Source organism: Bidens hawaiensis, unplaced genomic scaffold, assembly GCF_021521415.1.
Source record: "Bidens hawaiensis isolate Kalapana, Puna unplaced genomic scaffold, B.hawaiensis_p1.1 tig00031549_1, whole genome shotgun sequence".
NCBI classification, from domain to species: domain Eukaryota; kingdom Viridiplantae; phylum Streptophyta; class Magnoliopsida; order Asterales; family Asteraceae; genus Bidens; species Bidens hawaiensis.
Genome location: NW_027495344.1, coordinates 145,369 through 172,533, shown reverse-complemented (window position 1 = coordinate 172,533; position 27,165 = coordinate 145,369). Strand labels below are relative to the sequence as shown.

The following is a 27,165-nucleotide window of genomic DNA, read 5'->3' as shown; positions in this document are numbered from 1 at the left end:
GCAAATATAACTTAATAAAAGTCATCACACAAATATGAAATGTTATAACACATTACAAACTAATATAACTTAACATAAATCCATTCATTTAAATAACATAACAAGATAAAAAAAAGTTTAAAATTTTCAGTTTTTTCATGGATGGTATAATGATATTGTTCGTTTATGATATTATTAGAGTTGGGAACTTGGGATGAATCTGAACTATTACTATCAAAAAGCTATGTGGTCTTAATTCTTATTTCAGTTTTTTCAAATGTCACTCATCCATAATTATAATCACTCAATCCGGAACTTCCCACGCCTAACCACACTTGTAAAGAAACAATTTATTAATGAGACACAATAAACTAGACACAACACCATTAAGATGATCTAAAAAGTGTATTTGAGGGTGCAGTTTAATTACTACCTCCACTTTTGTTTCCTTTCCTTTTTTTTTCTTTCCTAAATTCACCTTTTAAATCACAGATTCAAATAGTAGAGACAAAACAAGACCTAACTCAATGTTTAACAGCTTGTTTTACTAAAAAAAATACAAACCTTAACACTTCTCCCAGATAAATACGAACTGCCCATACAAGCTTTGACAATGCATCCTGGAGCACTATGATTCTTATCAGTTCCTTATCAAATCTATGTAACAAACATATTAAATCAATAAAACAATAATTGGTGCCAAGTTAGTGTTAGAGATGTAAATTAAATCCGCTTATTTATAAACGGGTCGACTTAAAAAGTTAGGTCAATAGGAAACGTTCAAAAATTACTCAAATTGGTATATTCAAAAAGTACATACTGTAAATATATAAAATTATATAATTAATGTACTTATGTACTCATAACAAATGCCCGAAGATGGTATTTGTTTTTTAAGTGACAATTTCATGTTTTTCATCTCTTATGCATCAGAAAGTACTTTTGTTGAACAAGGCAATTTGTTTAAACACATTAGATGCACATTTAAATGGGTCATTTCTATATTTGTTGGTGGTACTTGAAAAACGACTTTCATAAATTTTACTTGGAACATCTTTTACGATTATTATACTTTAATTCATTTCATACTAAGCATGCTAAAATGTAACTTTAATTCATTTCATACTAAGCATGTTCAACAAAAGTACTTTCTGAGGGATAATGAGTTTGTAGCTGTGCGAGCAATGAAAATGGCTGAAACGAAGAAAGTGGAGAAACATGCTAAAACCTGCGAAGAAAACCAACATGTTTTTGTCCCTCTGGCTTTTGATACCTTTGGCTCCTTGGCACCGGAAGCTATCCGTTTCCTAACCAAGGTCCAACGGGTTGTGCATAGCAATGTGTCGACTCTAAAAGGGCAAGGGTATGTCTTTAGCAGGTTAGGGTTTGCAATTCAGAAAGGGGTGGCGGCGCAGCTTGTTGCCCGCCTACCTGCTATGTTGATGTAATATCTATGTTTCTATATAATTTCAACAATTAATTAAAGAGAAATCTGCATTTTGTCTCCCTGGTTTATATCGTCGTGCGATGGGTTAACCCCTGAAAACTAATTTGCGAAGTTTCTACCCTCATGTTTTTTATAATTGTAATATAAGCCTCTGGTTGAGTGTATTGAGCCCCTGGTTGAGGGTATTTTAGTAATTAGACAAATAATAATAATAATAATATCTAATAATAATAATCTAATAATAATAACAATAATAGTAATAATAATAATACTAACAGCTCATCATCATCATCTCAACCATTATCATCATCTTCTCAACTCTCTCATCCCTTCCCCGTCGCCATCGTCGCCTTCGTCGTCCACCGAAAAACTTCCCACCACCAAACCCATAAGTTTTATACAAGAATTTTAACAAAAAGAGCATAGATCTAGATCTAAGGTGTGGATGAGATTTGAAAAGAAATATGGTGATGCCACTTTGGTGAGCAATAATAGTAGCGCATGGTGTTGGTGAGTAGTGATGTGATGATGGATGTTGAAGATGTGAAAAGGGGCGAAATCCGATTTTCCGGCAGCTGGTGGCCGGAATCCGATTTTCCGGCAAAGAGGTACGGCGACGGCGACGGCGACGGGTGAAGAAGATGGGTGGTGGTGATGAAGATAAATATGAGTAGTGGGTATGTTGATTTCCAGCAACATGTTCGTGATTTTCCGGCTACGGTGGTGGTGGTGTGGCGAAGGAATGGTGGTGACGGCGGCGGTGATGGGTTGCGGGTGAAGAAGATGAAGATGAAGATATGAGTTTGTGTTTGAATGATGATGTTAATTTATGTATTTGTATAAGATTTATGGGTTAGGGTTCTTAAAAGAAGATGCTGTTCTTGATGTTCTTGATTTTTTGGGTTTGTGTTTGTGTTAGGGTTCTTGATGTTGTTGATTTTCTGGGTTTATGTGTTTTGATTTTCTGGGCTTATGTGTTGATGTTCTTAATGTGTTTGAATGTTAATGATGAAGATGAAGATGAAGGGTATAATGGTCATTTAACAAATTATTTAACACTGCAGAGAGTCATCTGTTCATAATAAACACTGCAGGGAGCCAAAAAACCCGCCCAGTAAACACAGGTGCGTAAAATGCGCAAATTAGTTTTCAGGGGCTATTCGTCTCCCGTTGATATAAACCAGGGAGACAAATTGCAGATTTCTCTTAATTAAATCAAATAAAGCTCTTTATAAGAAAAAAAAAATACTAAGCATTAAGTTTGCTTAACGGCTCATGTAGTGATTCTAACATACATTTTAATTCATTTCATACTAAGCATAAAATTTGCTTAACGGTTCATGTAGTGATTCTGAAATACGAAAGAGTAGTGTGGATATTGAATGTATCAAGTACACAATTAAGGATTAATATTTATACTTGGATTATTCCTTGTCATATTTGTACTTGGATATATTCCTTGTCACATTAGTATAAATGTACCCCACATTATAACTACTACAAACTAGCTCAATGAATTATACCTATCATATGGATGTCATGTTAATATTATTGTTTCAATTATTTAGCCATGAGAATGTTGTAGAAGTGCAAGTTAAGTAACTCCCTAAAAAGACCTAAAGGCGATTGGAGCGATATGAAGTTTGGACGAAAGATAGGCAAGCCATTTTGAAACCACGCCCTTAGTCAAGAGATTGACACGTTGGTGAATATTCAGGACACAACGAACCAAACTTTTCTGCATAATAATAAATTAACCTACCGGCTATTAACCTTGCATCGAAATAGAAAAACTAGAAATAAGATATAACCTATAACATGGACACGTGGTATCCCACCATCCCATTATTTACTACACTTTTCTAAACAACAAGAAACATGAATAAAATCATCAAGCAAACTAAAACCACTTCTCCACGTGCAAACATGCAAACCATGTCACTCGCTCGTCTCGGGTACATATCACGTACACAACTCTTTAATTATAAAAAAACACAATATCTAGTTGTAAAGTGGTGATAATATGGGCAACTAACCTAGTAAACATCCTATTAGTGTGAATCGCAATGTGAGTTGAACGTTTAATAGACAACCCATGTGAAATTTTGCCTTAAAGATCATCTCAGTGTGTTATTGGGTTTTTATTAACGGTAAAAGGCCGTTTACATGAAAAATTGATAGTGGAACTAAATGGTCGGTGGCTTATGAGTTAGAGATATGTGAGTTGTAGGTTTAAATCGATTGTTTAAAGTAGCTATAGAGAGCATGATTGATAAATGGAGCATGAGTGGTCATATTGATAACATAAATAGCCTTTTACTCTTTTACCATTAATCAAAACTATTAGAGGGTGTTTGGTAGAGGGATTTGATTGGGGAGAAATGAAATTAGAAATATTTCTTTTGTTTGTTTTCCACTTTTCATTTCTATTTCTCTTTCTATTTCTCTAAAACTAGAGAATTCCATTTCTCTTTAAAACAAAGAGAAATCCATTTCTCAGTAGCCTCCTCATAGCATGTCACCACCTCGTCTCCGGCCACCACCTCGTCTCCGGCCGCCACCTCGTCTCCAAGTCTGCAACCGCCACCTCATCTCCAAGTCTGCAACCACCACCCCGTCTCCGCCGTTCGCAGTAGTGAACACAGAGATGGTAACCGGTTGTAGGTTGCAGGTGGTACGGGTGAACGGAGATTAGGGTTTCAAGTGGTGGTTCGTGGTAGGTTAGGGTTTTCAGATGGTCGGGTGATTGTGGTCGCAGGTGGGTGACAGTGGTGGTGGAAATCGGCGGTGGTTGCAGGTGGCTTCTGATTATCATCATCATCATCGCCACCACAACCACCACCACAAAATCTCCAAAGAGGCAGTGATGACAGATCTGAGCCTCCTTTTTCTATATCTTATGTTCCAAAAATTTGAATCTTTTTAATTTCTTGTGTACTGTGGTTGAAGATGGGGGTTTGGTGGCGGCAGCCGGTGGTGTTGGGCTGTGGTTGAAGAAAGGGCTGTGGTGGTGGTGCTGGTGGTGTGGGGCTGTGGTGGTGGTGCTGTGGTGGTGGGGCTGTGGTGGTGGGGCTGCGGTGGTGAGTGGTGTCAGGTTGGGTGGAGGTGGGGTTGGGTATGGTAGAGTTCTCTGTTTATTTTCTCGTGTACCAAACAAGAGAAATGATTCTCATTCTCCATACCAATTCTGTTTCTCTGCAATTCCATTTCCATTTTCATTTTCTCTCCATTTCCATTCTCTGTACCAAACACCCCCTTGTAATATAAGGGGGCATTTCCTTCCAACACATGGGGTCCTTCCGTCGCCTCTTCTCTCGAGCCTCGAGCAACATCTTAATGTTCAAATCCCTAACGGGCTTAATACTATATAAGTTTATTATATATTATTTGAATATACTCTTGACAATAACCTTGACGTACAAATATAATATCATTGATCGATCGATGGAGGGTCAACATGGTTTTGAGTCATTCGTATGCTGTCCATGAGGTCTATCACTTGTCAATTAATATTATGCATGCCTTCTTTGATCCAAGAATTCGTATCATATATATATATATATATATATATATATATAGAAAATGGTTCAAATAAAAAGAAAGAGTTTCCTAAGAATGGTAAGAACCAATAGCTTTTTGACAAGTGGCATTACAACCTATGGTGAAAGAACAATTCTAAGAAACTATGTCGGTTATAGTGGTGAAAAAGTAATTATAGGAAACTATGTCGGTTTTTGGTAATTTTAAATCTCAACCATTGATTAACATGATCTAATAGCTATGATTTATTCCTAATATTCCTAGAAAACTACTTCTTTTTAGTATAACCCTCCCATATATATATATATATATATATATATATATATATATATATATATGATCAGTATCATGAGAGAACTTTTTTGAAATTGAGAACTATGAGAACCATTTTGGACCACAAAATATCCAAAAATAAAAAAAAATCATAAAATAAAAAAAACACAAAAATGAAAGAAGTAAAAAAACCAAAATTCTTATTTTAACATCACGGTTTCATAAAAAAAAACTCGGTTTAGCTAAATTATATACACATATGTATAATATATACATATATGTACATTACATGTTTTTTTACACATGTGTATAATTTAAGATAAATGATACTGTACATATGTGTATATTACGTAACTAAAGATTATATAAAATTATACATATGTGTATAATACGACGTTTTTTTTGTTTTTCTATTTTTTTTTAATGAAACCAGAATGAAATATAAGAAAATTTTTTTTTACTTTTTTAAAATTTTTAATATTTTTTTGTTATGATTTTTTTAAATATTTTTTAAAGGTGTTTTTAATGGTCCAAAATGGTTCTCAAAGTTTTCAATTTGCAAAGGGTTCTCTTAGAATCCTTTATATATATATATATATATATATATATATATATATATATATATATATATATGTCGAAACAAAATCTAATCACACTCATATTAACCCTATTAATTGAGAGTGGGTCATGTCGACAAATACATGCATGGAATTATAATAGGCGCAACAGATTGGTTGTAACAAAGTAATACGACGTAGCTCACATTCATAATTATTGGGATTGCATGTAAAGAAAAGGCAAAAACACACAATACTTTTTCTCCATTTCAAACAAAAACCAAAGTTATAGAGATTATTTTATTAGTTTAGTAGCTACTTAAATATGGTACATCTCTCTCGGGGCGATTTTGACGCAACAAATACAGTAAGTGCCCCGACAAAACATTTTTCTTATGGTTTGATTCGCTGGCACAAGGCGGGCGCATTCTAGGACGCAACGCTGTTCATCACACATACTTGGGTTGTGATTAATAGAATAAACACAAAAGTTATCACCTGCTTGTCAATCAAATATATTAACAGAGGTATTCAACAAATAAGGTGACATGAAGAGAACAATAAGTTAGGTTTCAACAAGAATTACCATACGCCTTGCATTCTTCTTCGGGCTCGTTAGCAATACAAGCCATAAGATTTGAACATATGATGAAAAGAAAGATAAAAGACATGATTTTCTTCTCCATCTTCAAGCTGAGAGAGTGTGCGATATTGTCACACCCCGACCAAAGGCGGAACATGCCGGGGTGCAACGTGATTGGACAAACACACAAGACACTATTAAAGTGAAAATATTTAACCAACTCATTTATGTCACAAATCAATAAACAATACATCTTGGTCATACAAACAAATTGAACACAAGTAAACAAATATATTGTTCGTTTTACTAATATCCTAATAGTCTTGGTAACGTTTTCCGACAAGTCCTCAAGTCGATAAAAGTCAAACCTGTAACAATGCATAAAATAATATTTTTTCAACACGTATGTTGGTGAGCAATTTCATAGTTTGAGTATATATAATATGAGCGAAATCTACAAACGTATATGAGACTATAAATAAAAGCATCAATCGTGGCATATAAAACATATGTAAATGAGGATCCTTTCTACTCGGTAACAACCGTCATACTCGGATAATGAGGCCCTATTCTACTAGCACAAGGCTAAGTAGTTAGGAGAGCGTATGATCATACTTAATGAGGCTCAACAACAACATAAAAATAAACACTCGTGCACGTAAAGCATATGAGGCATATAACACACAAAAGAGCAAGTATTCCAAGTATCATATACCCTAAAGTTTGTGGTTTGAGAAAAGTGTATAATAAATCATTCTTGTTTTGAATAAGTATGCATGTTACCCCCAAAACACAAAAGGGAAAACGGGGGATGAAATGTACTCACCTCGATTAACGAACCGAGAAATAACAAATGATTGAAATGTAGAAAGCTTGCAAACGAAACGAACGAATCCAACTTGAAAGCTAAATGAAAACGAATAAATAAAGTATATTAATGAACTTGAACTTTAGTTGAAACTTCATTTGAAACATTGAACGAGAAGGTTCGGTTGTAAATTGAATTATCGGTTAATTTGTTAATGGTTAGGGACTCATACTTAATTGGTAATTTAAAATAAAATAATATTATTTTATTTGGGCTTTTAAATAACTAAACCAATATTAAATAGAAACAAGACGAGTTTTAAATCAAGAGTTCGGTTTTCATAACATGAATTTATAATATAGCTTATAATAATATTATTAATGATAATGATAGTAATGATAATAATAAATCTAAAAAATATGTTATATATATATATATAGATAATGTATAAGATAACGATGATAATAATAATTTCAATAATTATTATTAATAATACTAATATAGTATGATACTAATAATAATAGTTAAAGAATAAAAACCCCAAGTATTAATTAAAGCGTTGTTGATAAAATAATAATAATAATAATAATAATAACAAATAATATTGATAGTAAATAATAATACCATCCTCGGTGTCGGTTCGAGTTCTAAACGAGTTCACAAGATAAATGTAATAATATTATTGATAATAATAAATTATCAAATATAATTTTAATAAATAACAATAATATGATCTTTAAGAATAATATTAACAACTTTAATATTTATAATAACAATAACATTAATAATAATTCTAATACTAATAATATTAATAGTAATAGTAATAATAATAGTAACAATATGAATTAAACCTAAAATAATATTATAACATTTATATATATTTATTTTTAAACATAAATCCAAGATCGATTTTAAGTGGTTAGTAACTCGGGTGTATTCCGTCTTAGCTAACCAAACCCGATGTTCATCTTATCCCCAATTCAAAATAACACCAATATTCATCCAACCCGTTTCAAAGTATTTAACCGATAATTAACGATTTCAAACTGATTGATATACTAAAATTAATAATAACAAAACCCAAATTAACTTGTACCTAATATATGTTCCCGAGGTAGTCGGAGATGGAAACCGCAACCGAGGGAGGGAGGAAAGGAAAAAGAGAGAGAGAGAGCCGTAGAGAGGGAGAGAGCAGAGAGAGAGTTACAACGAGAGAGAAAGAGAGAGACGAGGCAGAGAGAGAGAGACGACGACGGGAGAGAGAGAGACAACGAAAGAGATAGATAGAGACGGAGAGAGAAACAGAGAGAGATAGATAGAGACAACGAGAGAGACAGAGGGAGAAAGATAGAGACGGCGAGAGAGAGGTGGCGGGGCTGGTTTTCCGGTGAGGCCACAGCGGCCGAAGGTCGCCGGAAAAACGGGGAAAGGAGTGGTGGTGGTGGCTGCGGGTGATGGTTTGCATACCAGAGGGGAAAGAAAGGTTAGTGGTGGTGCGGTGAGAGGTGGTGGCCGAAGGTGGGTGGTCGGACATAGTTGGAAAACGGCCGGGGTCGCCGGAAAATGAAAGGGAAGAAGAAGGAGGCGGCTGGGTGTATTGATATTAGGATTAGGGTTTGTTTCTTTTATAGGTAGGTTATAAATGTTACGTTTTCGGCCCCTCGAGTTTGGTATTTAGTTATAATTGGTTTAAAACTTGTATAACTTTAAAGAAATCCACTTTAGCCCCTAACGTTTACTTAACCTAACTTATAAATTATAAATAACTGTATTTGACAAACCTCGCACACGCTAGAGTTATATTAACAATGGTTTGATAATTTGACAGTTCGGATTTACAAGTTTAACCACCATTACGAAGTATAACTTATTAAAATAAAACGCAAAGAAATCGACATGTTACAAAATGATTACCAAATGAATATAACCGATACCCGAAATTGACGAATGTCACAGATATTAAGAGTGTTGGATGAATATGACTCAAGAATACATGGTATTTATAACCTTATAACAAGTAAGACATAATGATATTAATTGATAATAATCTATATATGTATGTATGCATATCTATATTCTATATGTATATCTAAAAAATTCTATATAGTATATATCTATATTTTATATGTATATCTATATTCGAAATTATAGGATGGGTCAAAATGAAGAGTTTTACTATTTTTAATTAATACGTACATATATAATAATGTACAGCTTAAGCTTAAGCTTAGGTTGGTAATGTATGTTGCTTACGTGTCCCGGGAGCATTCAAAATTGAAACCAAGCACTCATTCCCTCATGTATCCCCAAACGTATACGTTTTTTACTTTTTAGGTATATTCTCAAACACAATGATCTGTATTCTTCTTCTTTTTCTTCCTCCTTATATTGATGGTGATGCATAATGTTTGTTTATTTTTGCAGTGTTGCCTCGTGACAAAAGTATTCAGCAAATAAGGTGATATGTAGGGCTAGCAATTTATACACGAGACACGAATACACGACACGTACCTACACGACTTTAACAGATAACAGGTAAGACCTTAACAGGTTTCGTGTACTAAACAGGTAGACATGAAATTACCTGTTAATTTTCGTGTCTAAGCAGGTATAATACCTGTTTACCTGTTAGGTACCTGGTTATTTTTAAAATTAAATTAAATAAATATATATAAAATATATATAGTTATAACTCATATTAAAATATCCCTAACCCTAATTCTTCCTTACAAGTTACAGTCGTCACACACACTCTTTATCCCTAACCCTCTCAATCTGGCCATCACCAAAATCCGTCGCCGGCCATAACCCGTCGCCGCCATACTCTCTCCGGCCTCTACCCGTCGCGTTCAGCCGACCATACTCTCTCCGGCCATACTCTCTCCGTCCATACTAGCCATCCATACGTCACAGCCGGTCATTTGAACGCCGGAGAGCCGCTGTTAATCGGAAGAGTGAAACTGAAAGTTGTTTTATTGTTTACAAGTCAAACTTTACTTCTTTTGAGACTTTGACCAAAGAGCCAATATTATTTATGTATGTGTTTTGTTCCGTTCATCATTCATTCAGGCTATTACCAAAAAGCCAATATTATTTATGTATGTGTTTTGTCAAATATGCGTTTCTAAACAGCTATTATCGTGTACTATCGTGTCTTATCGTGTATACCAGGTATTAACAGGTTCGTGTTCGTGTTTGGGTTACATGTACACGATAAGTTTTCGTGTCTTGTACAGGTATACCCATTTCGTGTTCGTGTCTTATCGTGTACGGGTATACACGATATGCCAGCCCTAGTGATATGTATTATAATATATGAAGACAATAGGTAGGTTTCAACAAGAATTACCATACGCCTTGCATTCTTCTTCGGGAAAGGTAGTAATACAAGACATAAGATTTGAGCATATGATGTAAACAAAGATAAAAGATATGATGCTTTTCTTCATCTTCAAACTCTAGACTGTGTAATATTAAAAATGTAGTATGAATTTCTCACAAAAATACATGGTATTTATAACATTTTGATAACCTTGATATTTTTACATAATGATATTAACTGATTTTATAATTTCGCGATCAAAAAGTTATAGTTTTTAAATAACCGAGTTACTAAACCATAACTCGTGTTTTACTTGTTTATCCTTTCATATCCAAACTTTATATATTTCATAAGTTCATTCTCCATCTTTAAATATATTTACACAAAGATTGTTATAATTTCGCCATCAAGTTATATTTTTCAAATAACCGAGTTACTAAACTAATAACTCGTGTTTTACTTGTTTATCCTTTCATATCCAAACTTTATATATTTCATAAATTCATTCTCCATCTTTCAAATAAACTACTTGTATGTAAATATTTTATACAAACCATCTTTTTAACAACATGAGGTTATATAATATTTTTAGGACTTCGTAAACACAATCTAAGTTAATAATTTTTAACGAATTATACACCAAACTTACCTTTAACATGTTTTAAACTCATATTTTACAACCCTTTCAAATCTACAACCAAAACTCATACTTATTAAGTTTAAGCATATATTTTAACATCAATAAATTACAAATTAATGTGTATCTTGTTCTTGATAGAGCTATTTATAGACATCTAAAGATGGTTTAGAGATGAGTTTTAGCTCACTTAGTTCTGGGATTATGAGTACGGATCAATGAGACGAAAAGGCTTGTGCTAGCTCCACTTCGCGAGGCTTGGAAGCTAGTAACGGGCACGGTGTGTTCGGGCCGGGTGATGGTGTTGGGGGTTGTCGTGAACACCGGAGATGGTGGTGGTTTTTGGATGGTAGTTAGTGGTACGTGGTACTAGACAGAGAGAGGGTGAAAGAGTTTCGTGTGATTTATTGTTGTGAACTCTTGTTTGCAGCAAGCTAGAGTTTATATTACAAAATTTGTAATATAATTACTAATTTAAAATATTTAGATAGGTGGAGTACTGCGTACTGGTTAACAAAACAATGCAAAGATCGACATGGTAGGTTGGGTGGTACTGGTACACAATTTGATGTATATATGATGCTTGCCATGTGATGTGAATTATGATTGTGGTGGACCGGAGCATACGTACTGACATGAAACACATGAATTTTGTTCATGGCTTATATACAATAATTTATATATGGATCTTAAATTTGAAGATGCTTGTGGATCAGGTGATGGTTTAATAGTTAATTGGGATGTTGATGGTAGTTTGATAATTCAGTATCATGCTTTCTTAAAGAAAGAACAGTATACCAATCATTGAGTTCTTGTAATAAATAATGCAATGAAGTTTAAGTTAATATTATGTCAATCTCCTAATCGAATACATTAATATAAATTTATGCATTATTATTGCGTGTAATGTTATTATTTTTGTCTCTAACGTTCGTATGCTTTTACGTCGGTGCTAATTCAAGAAATAGGTTCGTTAAAGTAAAACGAGCAAAACAAAAAGATAATGCTAGACGAATCAATTCGCTTTCGTTGTTGCTATTTAATAAAATATAATCATATACCATATAATTCAAACCTTATAAGATCATTTAATATATTTCGAGTCTCTAAAATAAGTTGTCACCAACGTCTGTATTCGTCGGGTTAGTGTAAATCTATAACATCTGGTTCTGTATTTAATAAATACAACGGATAATATTTTCTAAGATTTGATATTATTGCATAGGCTTTGGCTAGCACATTTAATGAAAAGGAGCTAGCGGATCTGAAAGATCAATTTCATGCAATTGGTGTAGATAAAAATGGTGCTATTAGTCTTGAGGAAATGAAACAGGTATGTTTCACTATGACCCGAAAAGTCAAACAAAACATTGAACACGTATTTCTAAAATAGCTCGGTTTCGTGGCAGGCACTTGCTAAAGATATTCCTTGGAAGATGAAAGAATCGCGTGATTTAGAGTTACTAAAAGCAGTAAGCCCCTTGTAACAAAGTTGATTATCTAATGCACTGTAAAATTACTATTTTACCCTTTTAACCGACGTATATGTGACTTGTGAGGCAGATGGATAGTGACACAAACAGGATGATTGATTTCAAGTAATTAGTTGCAGCCACTCTTCATGTTCATCAGTTGGAGGGACAAGATTCTCAAAAACGGCTACATTTATCATAGTCGGCTTTTGATAAATTTGATGTTGATGGAGATGGATATATAACTCCAGAAGAACTCAGAATGGTAAGCCGTTGCTTTCAGTTTACACGTGTGAGCATTGGTACAACTTCTAAAACTCAAACACAGGCTTTGACTTTTGAGGTCAAAAAGACTAAAGTTTTTTACTTCAGAATTATAATTGATTTTGGTTGGAAGGTACTAAATATTCCAATTGCTAGTTTTGTGGGAATTGCAGTATGTTTTGATTCTATCATCAAATGTTTCTTGGATTTTCGGAATCTGTCTCAATGAGTCAACTTGACCTTGAAAGTCAACTGTCTCTTTACGAGAAACTGTAAAATCTGTTACACGTGTTGCCACTACTTTATTTATTCATAAGTTTCAACTTTCAGACATCTTTGAGGTTTGATGATTTGGTCAAACAGACTCGTTGAAGAATTTAAGATTCAAGTTTAGGCCCTCTTGTAAACATTCAAGTGACAGGTGGTTTGTTTGATCATGATTAGCATGATGCACCGATCAAAGTAGAGTGTGTGTTGTGTTTACACATATTATAACAAGAACATGTCAATAGTCAAAAGTGTGTGTGTTGTGTTTACACATGTGAGGTTTACTTGGGTTTGATATTAACTAAGAACCCTACCAACTTTATAGAAAATGACTACTTTCATCAACAAGCATGTCAATAGTCAAATGTGTGTTTACACATATGAGGTTGTTCTTGGGTTTGATATTAACTAAGAACCATACCAACTTTATAGGAAAGGATTACTTTCATCAACACAAACCTGCTCCAACATAAGAACTTTATAGGAAATGACTACTTCATCTTCTTCAACATAAGAACTCCAACAAGAAACCTTCTCATTATCTTCTTCATCTCCTTCAACATCTATACACTTTACTTTCAATTTTCATCAATTCCAATCTTCACAACAACTACATTACATATATCCAACACTAGGTTAGTTATCCGTGTATCACACGGGCTAGAATAAATAAATTTATTTAAATAATAACACAATGTAAAATACAAAATATATGTTCAAAAGATATAAAGATATATTATATGGTAGAATAAATTACACATTACAAAATATGGAAATAAAAAGTTGTTAGAAATTCATAAATCTTTAAATATTTCTTTGTACACAATACTTGTAGTTTTATTTGTAACTTTATTTCCTATATGAAAACTAAGTAGTTTTACATCGTTTCTGTTTATAGGTCTAAATAATACAACACATAACTATCATGAGTTAAAATAAACTGTCTAAAAAACAAACCAACCATCTATAATGATTGACCTTAGTTTTTATTAATCTTTAATGCAAAACAAAAATAAAGTGAAAATTTCATACATTGAAAATAATTATTTTATCTAAAGGTATATGGTTTTTTCTAAGAATAAAAATGTGAGTTCCAATATTACTTTCGTATATGATTTCGGCTTCTATAACACGGTTATCATATTGTATTTTCACATACAGTTTAGTTTCATTGCATATACCATTTTTCTAGTTAATATTTTAAGCAACATTACTTCAACGTCGACTTTTAGGATAATCTATAACTTGACAACCTTAGATTTTAAGGTCATTTAAAACATCAGGACACTAATACTTTATTGTAACGTATCATTTTATGACTGATAAAACATGGATAGTGAACTCTTGCTAGTTTCTTGAGCGACCTCATTTTTCAGTGCAAGTGTAAATCGCTCACTAAAGAAACTTTATTTTTAAAATCTTCAATAATAGAAGAATATACAAAGTCAATTTATCATATAATTAATAGTGTGCTAATGATGTGCAAAACGGTCTATTAAATATAACCTAACCTAGACACTCTATTTTTAAATTTATAAACCTAGACTCTCCTACTGCTAGACCACTAGACAGGCAAGTGTACCAATCGACTGTAGTAAAACCTAATGAAGTCCATATATCGAACCCACAGGACACTAGCGACCCCTAAACTAAACTCTGACTAATAACTTAAATAAATTGATTTTATTGATTTTTGTCTTTTTTTTATTATTAACTATAAATTAAATAATACTTAAACTTAAACTGACACGAACTAGAACTCAAATAGAGGAAATAACTACCTAGGCAAGGAATCCTACTAGTCAACTCCTAAACTTTCGGAATTGGTTTATGATTGGTACCGTATTCTAAAAATATGAAATTTAAGGAATAACTATAGTAAGCTAGATCACCTCCCAGTCTCACCAACAATACCTAAGAACCCTAAATATCATGTAAGCTCAACGGTTTAATGGTTCGGATAACCTCCCGGTCTCACCTTACCTAACTATGCTAAGGTACCCAAAGATTAAATTACCTCCCGGTCTTTCTAATCACAAAACTCCCTAAGGCGTAAAGGGGTATTTTTATTAAATTTGGTTATAATTCGGATCTGTAAGAATCTAAAGGAATCTAGGGTAACTCACTCCCGTGCAATCACTACCCAAACCAGCAAAAGACCAAAACAGACAACACTTAATTACCTCCCGGTCTCTCAAGTGGCAGAATAAAAGGTATCGCTAAACTTTCAATTACCGCTCCTATGGAATACATTAACAATAAACCATAAACTAGTTGCAAAACACACAGTAAACAACCTAATATGCATCCATACATGAAAGACATTCACAAAGACGCATATGGAACAATAAATTGATAATAAATTAATACCAAATACGCATGTGCATCACAACCAAACACAATAAAAACTTTACCAAAACATGAACCAATCAATAAATAATCCAAGACAAAAAATAAAGCGAGTCTAACAAGTATTCATCCAAACCCAGGCAGTATAAAAGTTTAGCCAATCATAATAATTGATGAAACAAAGATATAATATATATTATGGTTCATGACAAAAGGGGTAAAATAATTGAGTAACTTGCCAAGTAGCTTGATTTCTTCTTTAATTCAATACTGTTTCTGGCTTCACTTATCTGACCAACCCCCTCTTGATCGAATAGGGGCAACCCCCCTGACTTGCGTTCGTGACCTTCTGTTCCAATCAGCCCCCAGAAATTCTGGCCGTCATGTCCTTATATAATATGCTAAACCAACCCTCTTGATCTTTTAGGCCTTGTAAATTATTACTCATATTAAATTCGGCCCAATAGTACACAAGCCAGTTTAACTTCAATTTAATTTATCTATCTCTTGTGTGCTAATTCCATGTCACCACTCACAAACATTATATTTGAATTTATACTTGTTGCAAACGAAAACTGCTCACGTGCTCCTATCTGACAATTTCAAACATAATTAGAGTCCACCCATTAATTAAAGTGTATGTATCACATTTAATTAATAGTTACTTTTTTTATATAACAAAAAAACTATATTAAAATTATAATTCGTTGTGTAAAGTCAAATTTAGTTTAATACATTGTTTAGCTCGTTGTTTCTTTAAACCTTTAATCTTTAAATATGAACCCATTAGGAAGAATATTCAATAAAAACATGGTTCAAAACAACTTAAGAGTGTGAGAAACGTTTATTGAATTTATATATAATTGAGACCACATCAGCTAATGTCTAACATGTGTATTCCAAAGATAAGTTGTTTTATTCATCTGAAAAACCAAAACATGTAGTCTAGTGTTTATATTTTTGTGGATTTTTAAGATTATGAACTTAACATAAATGATGGGTTGATTAAATTGTTAACTAAAAAGAAGTTGTTAATGACTACTTTTTTAAACCAACCCGTGGAACGAAACTCATTTTAATCATAAATTATTTTGACTTGAACCATGTTTGATATTTTAACCTGTTAAAGAAACCCGCTCGTTTAAGTTAACATAAACACAAAGAATACATTAATAGTGAATTTGTCTTTTCAATGTTTGAAAGAAAAAGACTTGTAATTTAGTAAATAATTATATATATTTAATAAGTTAAAGTTTATTGGAATTTAATTTTAAAATTAATGTTGGCTCTTCATCCAATAATATCATTTCTTATAAAACCTTAATTAATATAATATATTTAATACCTTAATTTTTGGAATCAATGTTCAATATCAACGTGAAAATTGGTTACTTATAAAAGCCTAATATTAATAACTAATATACTATACTGATATAAAACAAAAAAATATATATTTATGTTGGTATTTAATTGATTAAATCAGGAAAGAATTATTAAAAAGAGAAAATGAAAGATTAAAAAGTAAAAAAATGAAATACAAGTTATTAATAGCAAAGAATTATTAAAAAGAGAAAATGAAAGATTAAAATGTAAAAAAAAAAATTAAAATACAAAACTATTAATAACAAAAAGAATTGTAAAAAGAATTTAATATGAGAGAGAGGAGGGAAAATTTTTGTAAGGTTCAATTTGGTGATGACATGTGGCACTTAGTAAGTTTTATTTATTATATAGTATAGATTTCAACCATGCATTACTTATTTAAGAACTACTTTCATTGTAATGGAGTTACTAACCCGTTACTTAAAAACATCCCTTATCCGGATACATGCTCTTTATCAACTAATTCCTCATCTTTAGAGGAAATATGTAACACCAAAAAAGTGTTAGAAATGCAATTGAGTGTACTAAACTCCTATTCGGCAACTGAGGGTATGCACGACTTACCTATGGAGTTAATTGGGATCTACATCGCAACAGCTTCATTATGGTTTGTTGTTGCTATGGCATGGGATTTGTTTGATGGTTTCAAAAGGAGACGCTATTGGTTTCCAGCCAAGATGTTTTCCATGAATTCGGCGATTATGACCATTTTAGCCGTGGTTATGAAACTGCCATTTGACCTAACTATCCCGATGTCGTCTCAAGTGGACCAAATCGCAAAGTTTGGAGGGGTTTCTTATATATGCACGGTGATGTGCAACTTTATGCCTTCTTTGGTTGAGAAGTCACTCTTAGAAAACATCATAGGTCTGACCATATTTGTATCACCCTGGCTGTCAATGGGTACACGAGCATGCCAATAGATAAAAGACATGATTTTTTTTCTCCATATTAAAGCTGAGAGAGTGTGTAATATTAAAAGTGTAGGGTGAATTTGACACAAGAATACATGGTATTTGTTGGGTGTAGATTTTAGTATCCTCGGAATTGAGCATAACTTGAGGATGTTGACTTAAACTGTTATTCTGAGGATGGTACGTTGACTAATTCAATTGTCCTATATTATCTAATTGTTTTGCAGATAAGAGCACGTGTTAAATATGTTTATAAGAACGTGGATTGCAACAGAATACTGCTTGAACTTCGTCAACAAACAACGTGGACAGCAACGGCTTGTTGAAGAAATAGTCTAGGGTTTTCGGAATAATCGGAATAACAGTTGTAATCTCCTTATTATAAATATGAGCTGATAGTATCGATAGGTCACACACAATTCACTTGTTTAGCTGCTAGTACTCATTGTATCACTTAGTTCACGTTTACGAATCAGCTCCAACCTTTGTAATCACCAATTTCATTATTAATAATACCGACGGTGATAATTTTCATCGTCCGGGGGTTTTTTGTGCCGGAGATCATAATAATCAAGCGTAATTCGACCAAAAGTTAAGTTCATGATCTTTAACCGAAGAGATTCGATTAAAGATTACGTTGTAAACTCTTGATCGAAACGAAGATTATCATAATCAAGGATTTTTTTCCTCGTAATCATATCCTCGTACGTGTTCAATATTTTTACCATTAAGCACCTCGCCTCACGCACTAATTTGATCAAAAGTTAGTTTGTTGATTTTTGACCGAAACAATTTGGCGCCCACCGTGGGGCAAACGATGCTTTGATCATTATTCACTCTCAAATTAAACCTTACTCTCAATATCCACAACATGTCTTCATAACCCAAGATTGTTTCATCTTCTGCTGCAGCCTCAGAATCCTCAGCGAGGCCGCCTATGCCTCTCCCTCTTGCTGGTGGTATCCCGAAGAAGCCTAACAATGCTCAAAAGAAACATGCTACTCCCGTCTTCTCAGGTTCGAGGCCATCTTCCCAGGATCCCGTCGTGGTGTCCAATAACGACCTTCTGTCTATGTACAGGCGGCTACAGGAACAGATGGATCGTTAGAACAAAACGAACCAGATGCTCGTGAGAGAACTGGAAGATTTCAAGAAAGCCAAGAAGCCGGCGGAAGAATATACACCACTTATCCCGAGATCTCTGGATTTCACTCCTCCAGGATCCTCAGGATTGGTGCATCCAGAGCTGACCACGGCGTACAACCCTGGACCCCCATCTTTTCAACCTTTGGGGTCTGCAGGATTGCACTTACCTGGATCTCAAGGATACCCGTATGCGTCATCCGCTGGGCCTAATCAACATGCAGGATCCTCAGGATTGTCGCAGCCGGGAGGACCCTCCGGATTATTCCAACAGTCTGGATCCTCAGGATTGTTCCAACAGTCTGGATCCTCAGGATTGTTCCACCAGTCTGGATCCTTAGGATTGTTTCAACAGTCCGGATCCTCAGGATTGTTCCATTAGGCTGGTCCTTATCAACATGCGGTATCTTCAGGATTAGCTCAAGATCAGTAGCCCTCAGGATCCTCTGATGTGCATCAGGGAGACTTTATCCCGATGCAGCCAATACTCCAACTGCTCCGCTTACCAACCCTGGAAATACTATGTTTGGGAATACGAGCTACAACGCCCAGACCGCTCCTTAGAATGTTAATCAGGGTAACTCTTTCAACACGATTCCATTTAATGCTAATCAAGGATTTTTGCAGGATGTAGGCATAAGTTCGAGTTTAGCTCGAGAATTACGAAAACTTAAGGACATGATATCGAATGTCCCCGGTGTAATCTGTCCCATAGCTGAAGTTCCCACTGATAGTCACAGGATATCCCGGTTTGTGCCATCGATTAGCGACGTACAGATCCCAAAACGGTTTCAAACCCCAAATATAAAATTGTATGATGGCTCAACGGATCCTGAGGAACACGTCACACAATATAGAGAACGTATGGAGATCAATCCAATCCCTATGGAAATCAAAGAAGCATGTCTTTGCAAAGGGTTTGGGTCTACCTTAACCGGAGCAGCCATGAAATGGCTACTGAGTATTCCTCCTAACACTATCAATTCTTTTTCTCATTTAGTTAACATGTTTAATAACCAGTTTTCTTGCAGTAGAACTTTTGAGAAAATGACAGGTGATCTTTATAGGGTTACCTAGAATCCTGGGGAATCCTTGAGAGATTTTATTACCAGGTTTAGTAAGGAGTCGCTGGAAATTCCGAACCTAAACCCAGCTTCAGCAGTGGAAGCTCTCAAGTTGGGGTTAGAAAAAGGCTCCTCTTTTTATGATGATCTCGTTATGACTCATTGCAGGTCATTAGACGAAGCAAGAAGCAGAGCTCTGAGGTTTATCAGGCTAGAAGACGACAAGAAAAACTCTAAGGTCGATATCCCGAAATATGATCAGACGAACACGAAATTCGAATCCCCGGGAAAATCATATAGAGCAAAGCCTTACTACAAGCATGATAACCACAAGATTAATGCAGTAGATGAGGAAAACGATGAAGAATATCCTAAAATCTCTGAATATTGTTTTTCTGTTGATATTGGTGGATTAATGTGTGTCATGCAGGATTTAGGTGAGAAAGCCAGGTGGCCAAGGAAAGTGGAGAGACCATGAGCATGGAAAGACAAATCAAAATGGTGTGCCTTCCACGAAGACTTTGGGCACTTGACTGATGATTGCATTGCACTCAAAAGGGAGATCAACTATCTTTTTAGCAAGGGCCACCTGAAAGATCTACTTGGAAAGAAGAAGGGAAGAGAGCAGGATCCCGAGAAAATTCCTGAAAAGCCGACTCCTCCACCAACGGATGCAAGAACAATCATGTTCATATCCGGAGGATCCGACATCTGTGGAACCTCTTATTCTGCTGCAAAGAGAAATGCTGACCAAAGAAAGTTAGAAGTGGCTAACAGGCCAACAAAGACATCTATTCTCACAAAAGAGAGGATTATATCCTTTGATGAAAACGATAGAGTCGATGTTCAGGATCCTCATCATGATAGCTTGGTAATAACTTTATATGTGGCTAACCATTATGTTCGCAGGATCCTCATAGATGGCGGAAGCTCTGTCAACATTATTCAATTAGACGTGTTGAAAAAGATGAATATTCCTGAGGATGAGATCGTCCCCAGCTCCTCAGTATTGGTTGGATTCAGTGGAGAAACTAAAAACACTATTGGGGAAATTAAGCTCCCAATATATGTCGAAGGGGTAAATAAAATGCAAAAATTTTGTGTTATTGACTGTTTATCTTGTTGCAATATTATATTAGGCAGGCCCTGGATACACGAGATGAAAGCAGTCCCATCTACTTATCACAAATGTGTAAAACTCCCAAGTCCGTGGGGAGTTATCAAAATCATGAGTGACCAACAAGACGCCAAGAATTGCTACACCTCTTCCATGAAGTGTACTGCCAAACCTCAGCAGGCGTAGCAATTACAGAAGCCAGCACGAGGCGTAATGGAGGCCAGGGAAAAAGAAATCAAAGAAGTACCTCTTTATCCCGAGGATCCTGAAGTCAAAGTGCTGATAGGAACTAGCATTCCTGAGAATATTGAGTCAAAATTGCTCGATTTCCTCAAGTCAAGGCTATTAACATTTGCATGGAAACATGAAGATATGACAGGTATTTCCAAAGATATTATAACACATAAACTTGGAATTGATAACTCTTTCAAGCCAATCCATCAAAAGAGAAGAAAGTTTGCACCTGAAAGAAACATAATCATTCAAGAGGAAGTAGAAAGACTCTTGAAGGCAAAAATGATTAGGGAAGTTCAATATCCCCGATGGTTTGCAAATGTGGTGGTTGTACAGAAAAAGAATGGCAAATGGAGAGTTTGCATAGATTTCACAGACTTGAATAAGGCTTGTCCTAAAGATCCATCCCCTCTACCACACATAGATTCAATGGTGGATGCTACAGCTGGTCACGAGATGCTGACATTTATGGACGCATCCTCAGGATTTTAGCAAATCCAGATGGAGCCCTCAGATCAAGAAGATACGGCCTTCATGACTCCCACAGGTATTTATTGTTATATTGCTATGCCCTTTGGACTTAGAAATGCAGGTGCAACCTATCAAAGGTTAGTTAACATGATGTTCAAAGAGCAACTGGGGGACACAATGGAGGTCTATATTGATGATATGGTGGTGAAGTCCAAGAAAGCTGAAGATCACCTTCAAGATCTCAAGACAGCATTTGATATCCTCGACAAATACAACATGAAGCTGAATCCTTCGAAATGCCATTTCGGAGTGAAGGCTGACAAATTCTTGGGATACATGGTCACCAAAAGGGAGATAGAGGCGAGTCCAGAACAGATACAAGCTATCCTAAATCTGAAATCCCAGAATCAGTCAAGGATGTTCAAAGGCTTGTTTTGGATAAAAATCTATTAATGATCAAGTATCCAAATCTGTTAAATGAGGTAAGGTGTTAACTTGATAATGAAAAGTGAGTAATCGTAATATTGGTAAACACAAAGGTTTGATCACGAGGGAAAAAGCCCTTAATCAAGATAGTATTACTCCGGTCAAAACTTATCAAGGCAATATTTGGTAAAATAGCTTCGGTCAAGGATTAATGAGATAATCTTTGGTCGAATTACTTTAGTCAATGATCAACAAGGTATCCTTTGGTCCAGGAGTATGTGATTATCGTGATCTCCGGCACAAAAAACCCCCGAACGGTGAAAACTATCACCGTCGATTATATTAATAAACAAAAGGTGGTTACAAATGAGGTGGAGTTTATGATCGAGATTACAAAGTATGCTAGTGTAGAGAGAATGCTTGTTTCAGCTTTAGTGTGTGCGATATTACATGTGTTTTTTCTACTCGATCATAGCTCGTTTAAATAAGATAATAACATTAACAATATCTCCTAATTATCCGGAAGTCCTCCACTTAGCCGCTCCGCGACCTTTGACCACGTGCCAGTAGCCATCCAGCAACGATATAAGCGGTAGACCAAGTCTAAATACCGTTGTTGTTATTAAACATCAATCTTCTAGAGAATTCGTCCATAATCAGCTGTGTTGAAGTAGGATCCTGGATCCATGCTCCAGCTTGAGGTTGCTATATGAAGATAGTTGATACAAATACGTCTTAAAGTTGCCACACCTGTCTAACACATCACCATACTAAACACAGTCATTAGTAAACAAGTAATACCGAGGATCGTCGATCCCTTATATCCTGATACATATTTCAAGGATAACCTATCTATAAGACAGTTAAGGATAAAGGATCCTCAGTATAAAATTCATGGCCTAACAAGGCTGACCGGCAGGATAGCAGCACTCAACAGGTTCATATCCAAATCCTCAGAAAAATGCAAAGAATTTTATGATATCCTGAAGAAAAACAAAAGGTTCAAGTGGACCAGTAAGCACGAGGAAGCTTTAGCATCCTTAAAAGCTTACGTTTCTTCTGCTCCTCTACTGGTAAAACCCGAGGAAGGTGAATCTCTATCTTTATATCTTGTTGTATCAAATAATGCTATAAGTGCAGTTTTGGCTAAGGATCTCGAAGGTCAGCAACACCCCATATATTATGTAAGTAAAAGTCTTTTGGATGCTGAAACTAGGTATTCTTATCTTGAGAAATTAATTTTAGCCCTTATTATGACATCTACTAAACTTAGACATTATTTTGAAACTCACCCTATATGTGTTAAAACTAACTATCCTATTAAGTCTGTTTTGAGAAAACCATAAATGTCAGGAAGAATGGCAAAATGGGCAGTAAAGCTAAGTGCATATGATATAACATATGAACCTAGGACTGCTATCAAATCCCATGCATTAGCAGATTTTGTGGTTGATTTCACCAGTGAGCTTAAAGAAAAGGCAGACTTGGAAGTCCAACAACTTGAAGAAACAAAAGATAAGTGGACTCTATACACTGATGGTGCTTCAAATGTTAGAGGAACAGGTCTCAGGATTCTGCTGAAATCGCCACAGGGGGACATTATACCTCAATCCATATCCTGCGGATTTCAAGCCACAAATAATGAGGCAGAATATGAAGCTTTGATAGCGGGATTACAACTAGCAATCGACATGAAAATCAGGTTTATTCAAGTACATGTTGATTCATTATTATTAACTAATCATTTAATGGTTCATATACTGTTACAGGAGAAAGACTAATGAAATATCTAGAGCTAGTAAAAAAACTAGCAAAGTGTTTCGAAATATTTGATATTTCGCAGGGACCTAGGGAAGAGAATGTTGAAGTAGACGCCCTGGCATATTTAGCTTCATCCTTCAGGATACCAGAAGGTATCAAGATCCCTATCGTACACATCCTAAGCCCAGCAATAGAAGAGCAAGGTGTCAATGAAATATCAAAATATGACAAAGATGTGGGAGTCAAGAATCCTGAGGATAATGAATATTCTTGGATAATACCAATCAGGAAATATATTCAGGATGGAGTTATCCCCAAGGATGAAAACTCAAGAGCTTTTCGCACAAAGGTAATCCCATATACTATAATGAATGATATATTATACAGAAAATCTCCTGCAGGACCATATCTTAGGTGCTTGGAGAAGGCAGAAGCTCAAGAAGTTCTTCAAGATATCCATGATGGGGATTGTGGAAACCACACTGGGGGCAGAGCACTATTCTCCAAAATCCTGAGGACGGGGTATTTCTGGCCAACGATGAAGAGGGACACTATGAATTATTCTCAGAAATGTGATACATGCCAGAGATATAACAACATTTTGCACCAGCCAGCAGAACCATTATATTCTATTATATCCCCTTGGCCTTTTATGAAGTGGGGAATGGATATCGTGGGGAAATTACCAAGAGCTCTAGGAGGAAAAGTTTTTATGTTGGCTATGACATATTATTTCTCGAAGTGGATCGAGGCAGAAGCCTTTGTTCAAGTCAGAGAAAAAGAAGTTATCTAATTCATCAAACGCAATATCCTGACCAGATTTGGGATTCCGGCAGAGATAATATGTGACAATGGCTCGCAATTCATCGGCAAGAGAACAACTAACTTATGTGCCAGTTGGGGAATCAAGATGATCACATCAACACCTGTCCATCCTCAAGCTAATGGACAGGCCAAATCGATCAACAAAATCATCGTCAATAACCTGAAGAAAAAGTTGGGGTCTAAGAAAGGAAAGTGTGCCGAGGAACTACCTTTCGTTCTTTGGGCATATATAACCACTTCAAAGAATGCTACTGGTTAGACTCCTTTCTCATTAGTATTTAGAGCTGAAGCAGTTATCCCCACAGAAATGGTTATCCCAACGGCTAGAGTCACTCATCAAAATCCCGAAGATAACACTCGAAGTCTACTCGAAGATCTAGATGCGGTAGAAGAACTCCGGAATTTGGCAAAGATCGGAATGGCTTCTTACCAACAGAAGATAGCAAAGTCATACAACAAGAATATCAGAGTTCGAAGGTTTCAAGAAGGGGATTTGGTTCTCCGAAAAGCTTTTCAAAATACTACCAATCCTACGGATGGGAAGCTCGCACCAAAGTGGGAAGGTCCTTACCTGATCGATTCGGAAGCAGGAAAGGGGGCATACAAGTTGTCTACTTTGGATGGTGACTTACTACCAAGGGCTTGGAATGCTATACATCTCAAAAAATATTTCATGTAAGATTTCTATCCCGAGGATAACTGTTATACTAAACAGTCAAGGTATGTACTCAAACCTATACTTTTATTTGTTTTTTTAATATTATTATTCTTCAAACATGGTACTGACTTAAGCATCGGATGGGTGTTAGCAAGGCTAACACCCACCCCTCACTTAGAGTTGACTGTTTTGTAGATATGAGGGATTCTCATATGGAATAAAGTTAACAAGGCATTCGTCGCCAGTTTCTAAAGCCCTGTCGCCAGTTTATTCTTAAGGTATGAGAGGTTTTCACCTCTTCTAAGGTTAAAGGGATCTTCATCTCTTCTTAAGATCGCCTGTAGAGCATGTTTATTCAGCCTTAGTTTGAGAGGCGAGGCCAGCACATGAAATATAGTGACTTGTTACCTCGTATCCTTGGCTATTGGTTTGGATCTTGAGGTTTAAGGGATCTTCGTCTCTTCTTAAGACGCCTGTAGCGCATGATTTATTCGGCCTTAGTTTGAGAGGCGGGGCCAGCACATGAAATATAGTGACTTGTTACCTCGTTATCCTCGGCTATTGGTTTGAATCACAAGTTTATGGTAGACGTACCATAATCTATGGTTAAAGAGATTTACATCTCTTCTAAAGGGCCTCGTCGCCAGTCCATTCTTAAGGTTTAAGAGATTTACATCTCTTCTAAAGGCCTAGTCGCAAGTTCGTTTCTAATGGTTTAAGAATTTTTTCATCTCTTCTCAAGGGCCTTGTCGCCAGAATTTCTAAAAATATTTTCAGGATAATGCCAATGTCACAATTCTATTGCTGTATCCTCAGGATTAGGAGAATATTCTAAACAGTGATCTTATTGCAAGGATAAGATGGTTTGGACAATTTCCAGATTAATCGATACACGGTTCTGGTATGATTTACTATTTGCAAGAATTTTATCTTTTATATTATTTAAAGTTTATGACTTAATATTGGTTTGCTGGTAAAACTTAAACTATTACTATGAGATTTTTCATGAAACTTAGATTTTTCTAAAAACGGAAAAAAAAAAGAAAGCATGCCAATATAAGTCATAAAAAGTTGTACTAATATTATAATGCAGAAAAAGATAGTCCGGGTTTCACTCAAAACGGAGCCCATCCACCCGAACTATCATAATTGTTCTAAATGCAGAAAGTAAAAGACGGTTTGGGTTTCGTCCTGAAACCAGGATCCCTCCAACCAAACCATTATCCTGAGCTTACTACCTTGTCCTTACATAATCGGAATAAAAATTGTTCAAAACAACCATTGAAAACCAGGTTCAAACCTTTCCGCCTTCAGCATCGTCACCTTCCTTCTTCTCCAAATCCGTCGCCTCTCCAGCCTTAGTCTCCTTCACATTCTCACTAGCTCCAACATCCTTGACCACTTCAGAAGTCCCAGTCGTCTCATCCTCTTCAAGCTTCTCCCCCCCTAGCACCTTGAGATTTTTCTTCCAAGCTATAGAATTCCAGGAGTCCATCACATGAACTTTTTCTTGCATTTCCTCAGCAATTTTGATCATCGACTTCAAGATACTGGCGGCTGCACACTTCTTGGCCTCTTCGAGAAAATCTGCCTTCTCCGACTTAAATGAGGCTTTGAGATCTGAAATCTCTTTATCCTTCTTTCTGAGCAGCTTTTCCTTTGGGTCAACAA

The 27,165-nt window shown here is 35.4% G+C and overlaps 1 pseudogene; it reads left to right on the top strand.

The window, feature by feature from the left end:
• Positions 1-2,092: 2,092 nt before the first annotated feature.
• The window catches only part of LOC143582387 (calcium-dependent protein kinase 18-like), a 93,722-nt pseudogene continuing 68,649 nt past the window's right edge, over positions 2,093-27,165 (top strand).